The sequence below is a fragment of the Periplaneta americana genome, chromosome 13 (genome assembly GCF_040183065.1).
Source record: "Periplaneta americana isolate PAMFEO1 chromosome 13, P.americana_PAMFEO1_priV1, whole genome shotgun sequence".
NCBI lineage: Eukaryota > Metazoa > Arthropoda > Insecta > Blattodea > Blattidae > Periplaneta > Periplaneta americana.
The window spans coordinates 96024537-96030990 of record NC_091129.1 but is presented as its reverse complement, the minus strand read 5'-3'; positions in this window follow the sequence as shown (position 1 = coordinate 96030990).

The following is a 6454-nucleotide window of genomic DNA, read 5'->3' as shown; positions in this document are numbered from 1 at the left end:
CTAGTGTGGGCCTTCCTCGACAAAAATAACAAACAGTACCAGTAATAATTATTTGCAAGTTAAAAATAAAAGTCCATGTGAAACGTGGAGTTAAATTGTTTGTTTCCTACTAAATACTATACAAATCTTATATACCATTAGCAAGTTAGTCATTCGGTTGCAGTTTACTACGTAATTTTTTCGTTAATTTACGATCCGAATAACTGTAAGCAAGCTTTTTGTGAATTTCTGTGGTATGATGAGTAAATAGGTAGTTAACACAGTTAACTTCGTGATTTAAATCTAATTGACGATACTTTTCTATTTTATGTGGGGTATTCATAACTCACATGCCACGTAGGGCCGCCCATAAGAATTGTGGGCTCCCCCGCAAACATTTGTCAGGGCCCTCACCTCTCGCCAATAATGAATGCTGAAATTCACAATAAATATAGTATACATAAAGCGTAAGGATAATTACATGGTTTTCGGATAAAGGGGGGTTGTCATTTTTTGTGCAAATGGAGTTTTGATCCCCAGGTAAACACACAAGTTAAATATTATAAGTTTTTTCTTTTTTATGGTTATTTAACGACGCTGTATCAACTACTAAGTTATTTAGCATCGATGAGATTGGTGATAGCGAGATGGTATTTGGCGAGATGAGGCCGAGGATTCGCCATGGATTGCCTGGCATTCACCTTACGGTTGGGGAAAACCTCGGAAAAACCCCAACCAGGTAATCAGACCAAGCGGGGATCGAACCCGCGCCCGGGCGTAACTTGAGACCGGCAGGCAAGCGCCTTAACCGACTGAGCCACGCTGGTGGCTGTTATAAATTGGTATGCAAAAAATAAAATAAAAGTAGCATTTTATGTGTTTTATCTGTTTAGAAAATTATTTGCAATAAGGGTCCGAAGTGTATTTTCATTTATCTCAAAAATCATTTTTATGACATTCCCCTTTACCCAAATACTATCGAATTTATTACAGCGTCTGATAAGTTTGTTCGTTACTGAAATTGAAGTATTACCTAGGTATTAGAAATAAAAAATCTCAATTTATAAACATATTTAATAATCAGTCTTGCAATCAATAAACAAATAAGATGTAATTTTTAAAATAAATACAAACATACTTTAGTGTTAATACATTATATATAGACCTAGTTAAGATTAATTAATATGCAAATTCAGTATAACGAAGTCAGTGTAGTGTAGCCTCGTTAATTCTTGTACAGTACAGCTGGCGCCAGCGTTCTTGGCGTGCTTCCTTGATATATAGTGCCCAGTTTGTGAGCATGTTGCTAGTGGAGCTGAGAATGGTACCACTTCTTATACACGTCACATCAGCCATTTATGCAACACAGTTGTCAGACTGACTGCGACAAATGTACAACACTCGCATTTAACGTTCCCATTACTTATTTCACACGTCAAAAACGGTGACGCGGACTATACTAAAGGACGTAATCAGTATCCTAGCTGAAACATGACATTTATAGAACATTTTGAGAAGTAGGTTACTTTAGTTAAAATCTAATTACTATTTCAGTAATATGCATCTTAACAAAATTCTTTTTTTCGTGTAAAAAGAAAGTATTGTGAATATTTTGTGTCCTCCTTTCCCTAAAAAATATATATAAAAATCGAGCTGAACCCCCTTGGCTCCCGCCCGCCCACTCGAGTGGTGGCCGTCCCCCCTATGGACGGCCTTGTTCCATGTCATGAAAAAGTTCTGATGTCTCACCCCTGTTTAAAAAGGAATTATTATTCTTTCTGTAAATATACGGCAAATACTATCAAAATAACCACCACGTTCTGCTGCATCACATATTTAAATAAATTGATTTTAAAATACTTCATTAAAAACCCAAATACTGTAAACATCGCCAGATCATTATTTGGTTATTTACTGGATCATTACCAGCTAAACTCCGTTTCTGAAATCTGTAGAGTAAGTCGGCGCATTTGGATGGAACGATGAGAAGCGAATAGGTGGAGCGTGGAGCCGATGACAAGCGAATGGGCGAAGCCTATCAGTACGAGAGTGTGTTGCGGGATGCATTGACTCGCGGCCGCTAAGAGACAAGATGCGCGTGGCAGAAAGTAATAGGTAGTGTGGCATCTTAACTCCAGTTGAGTTGTTAGAAATTATCACCTATCTACAGTCCCTCTCTTCCTTCAAGCAATGCTTTCCCTCAGAGCCGTAATTGAACTTATTCATTCATTCATTCATTCATAGTGTTCTGCAAAAGGGCAAGTCTTTCATTGCAAACTCAGCATTCTCCAGTCTTTCCTATTTTCTGCCTTCCTCTTTTAGTCTCCGCATATGATCTGTATATCTAAATCTCGTCATCATCTGATATTTCCTATTGCCCCGAACTCTTCTCCAGTTCACCATTCCTTCCAGCGCATCCTTCAGTAGGCAGTTTCTTCTCAACCAATGACCCAACCAATTCCTTTTCCTCTTCCTGATCAGTTTCAGTATCATTCTTTCTTCAGCCACTCTTTTCAACACAGCTTCATTTCTTATTCTGTCTCTCCACTTCACAAGCTCAATCCTTCTCCATATCCACATTTCAAATGCTTCTAGTCGCTTCTCATCACTTCGTCGTAATATCAATGTTTCTGCCCCATACAATGCTACACTCCACACAAAGCATTTAACTAGTCCCTTCCTTAGTTCTTTCTCCAGAGGTCCGCAGAAGATGTTCCTTTTTCTATTAAAACTTCCTTTGCCATTGCTATTCTCCTTTAGACTTCTTGGCAGCAGCTCATGTTACTGCTTATAGTACTCCCGAAGTATGTGAAGCTGTCTACTTGCTCTACTGCCTTATTTAGAATTTGCACTCTGCTAACCTGACACAAAACACTATCCAGGAGTTGAGTTGGAAAGTTATTCCGCACCCACCTTATTCACCTGATCTTGCGCCCTCAGATTTTCAACTTTTCCGCTCTCTATCGAACAACTTTCAAGGAACTTTCTTTCCGGATGAAAATGCGCTCCGAACATGGTTTGACAACTTCTTTCACTCAAAACCACGCGATTTGTACAGACGTGGAATCGAAAAACAAATGCATTTACAGTTTTCGTTATAGTTCGCGGCATTCACATCAGAGTGATTACGATTGGTTAGTTGGCATCGTCTTACCATGTAGCGAGCGCAGAGCGGCACAATTCAATTGTCGGCAACTGTACTTTCCCAAGCGAAGTCTTCACATGGTTCGTTCCAACAGCAGTCAGGAACCGTCCGTAACCATCGTGAGCATGCGCAGTACAGAAAAAGCGTTCCAACACAATCCGAACCAGTCCTGAACCGGAAACATGTACTGCAGTCGAGCGTTCCAACAAGCTTTTGACACGGGTTCGGAACGGTCAGAAATAGTCCGTGGATTGAGGCATGTACGGAAGAGTATGTAAGACGCGCATGCGCATAAGCTCACCAACGTCTCCTGAATACTGAAGCACAGTCTAATAGATACAGTCGCGCAACTTCAACACTTTTTTTGCCAACATTCGCGACACTAGCGCCCAAGCGGCAGGCAAGGCACTGGTCATAGGGTTGATACAGCCAGCACATGCTTTAAAGGGATGCGATATGTTATAATAACGTTTTAATCATGCGTCGGAATAAAGGCAATGTGTGCAATGATGAAAATTGCAGTAACAACAAGTTTAAATCTCCGAATTTGTCGTTTTTCAGATTCCCTAAAGACCAAGAGAAAACCATAACTCAGTCAAAACCAATAATCCACGTTGTAGGTAGCCTACGTATTGTGTTCTATAAAACACTATTTTATTACTTATCAGTTACCTATTTGTATGTCAGGAAGGAGAGTTTAAATAAAAACATAGTAAATACCTGTTACAGTATATTATTGTTTTGCAGAGATCATGTGTAAATGTGTAACCATTCCGATTTTGGATAATGTATCTACAGTTTTTAATGCAAGTAATTCCATAATTTTTGTATTCGTGTTTTTTTCTTTATATTTTTCAAAAGTTGAATGTTATATAGCATTCAAGTAGGTATCATGGTGTTAATTTTTGCAAGAATTCATGGAGTATAGTAATCCTTTTGCAAAATATTCACTTCTTGAATAAATCCAAACTATGTCGATAAATTTCTGATGTCTTCGTGTAGATTCATGTGGCAGACGTATTAAGTTCTCAAGAAATAAAAGAGCCTTTTTAAATTTAATATAAAAAGCAATCTTTTCTGCAATAATTTGCATGACTGTTATTGGTGTTGATTTTACATTCCCAGTGATTATTTGAGCCGTTCAGTGCAGAAGTGGTGTAAGTCAAACTCAGGTAATGAGGTTTAAAGTAAAAATTCTGTAAAATACAGCGCAAAGTAGCAATTGATATGTCCTTCGTGCTATTCACTGACTATTAATAGTTTAAATACATTCAATATTAACTGCCGCTTTGCGCTGTATTTTACAGAATGTTTACTTTAACCCTCATTACCCATTTTTGACTTACACCACTTCTGCTCTGAAAATAAAATTAGGCCTACATTTTCTGAGTTAATTGAAGTTACAATTTTTTCAACAAAATTGTGTGTTCATTTATTTGTTCTCACCTACGTCATATTAACAGTAAGTGCATGTAAATTACGTATTTATGGGTATGATATGTTCAAATTAGGCATTATGTGTGAAAACTGGAAATGTAATGTAAATTGCGGTAAACTTGCCATAAAAATTTAAACCATAATATCAGCACTATTTGTGACTCAAAATAATAAAGGAAATATCGGTTGTTAAGAAATGGAAAAATAATGAATTTCGTATTAATGTTTAAATCCTCCCCTTTTCTTTATTTTCAAGTTTACCTCAGCGGCCGAGTTTACCCCAATTTGCGGTATGCAAAATCGTTAATTTCTCAGGAAATAGGGAGAGGAGTTCACCATGCGATGTACCCTACGAGATATTCCCTACAATTTTGAAGCTGCTACGTAATTTTTACTCTTCTCACAGGAAATACAAAGTTCCAGTGATTGATAAATATATTTAGGAATGAATTGAATTAACCGATCACGTACAAACAATTATATTATTTCAAACCATGATACGTGATCAGGGCCATGATTCAGTTGTAAGGAGCAGAAAGAATTACGTTTATTCCCAGCTTCTGAAACTTGTAGATTAACTGCGTGTGAAATTCTTCCAGGATTCTAAAGTAGAATTAATAAGAACCATATACACTTATTGTATAGCATAAAAATATAAAATAAATTACGCAAAATCCGTTTTCTGATGTGTTATCATATGTCGTGTGCACACTTTTAACTTGCCTGCCGCTAGAGGGCTACTGTCGCGCCAGCTGTCAAATGTTGGCATATTTTATACGTATGAGTTGCGTGACTGTATCTATTAGACTGTGACTGAAGAAAGACATGATCGACTGTGAGGTTAAAGATGAAAAGTGACAGTACAGACGAATAATAAAACTAGAGATTTAATTTAAATTTTATCCAAAAAGAAAGGGAATGGGTATTGAAATAGTCAATTACAATTTCAACATGCAGCTTTGTTTAAGAGTATAATAAATAACGTAAATACATTAATAAGAAAAAAGAACTATTTTTAGATGAGAGTCCCTAGTACACGACATTGAATTAACGGAATTCTTGCCTTCCATATTTTTTGTCATCTTTTTATAGAAAATGATCGAAATTCTGCAAAACGATAATAATAAGCATCCCGTTCTTAGCAAAGATGATCACAGTTATAGCATCTCTGGATTTAGTACATAACGATCCGCGAAAGCGTTCCAACAGCGTCCAGTCCAATTTCAATCCCAAAGCAGATGCTTAACTAGCGCATGCGCATAAGATGATACAGGAACCGTACATGAACTGATCCATGAACCGCTTGTTGGAACGAACCTGTTATGTATTGCATACCCATAATACAGTGTAAAAAGCGCTTTGCTTTGTCAGTTGTTATTGTCTTTAAAATTTTCATCAAACTCATGCAAAACAGTACATTTTAAATTTTTGAGAATCATAGTTAATGGCGTTTTATGCCGATAAGTCATTGTCACAAAAAAGGGATATTTTGGCGTCCCGTTTTACCTTAAAAAATACGGGACACACACTAAAAGAAAGGGACTTTTCCGGCTAATACGGAACGTCTGGTCACCTTATTACAAGATGAACATAAACTTAATATATGGTGGCATATTACTATCATTTATTGCATTTATACTTAATTTTAAAACACACTCGGTTAGAAATCAATAATTGTGTAACAATTCTATCATTATAAAACAATTTAAACATTAATATAAAATAGTAGTTCTAATATCTGTCGCGGAAGTAGTAATTATTATATTATAAAATAACAATTTAAAAACATCATTGCACAATGATAGATCAAGTATGCGTCAAACAAGATAATGGTTAAAGTGGAATGAATTACATTATGTCCTGTTTGTGATAAATTTGGTGGTAAAATAACCC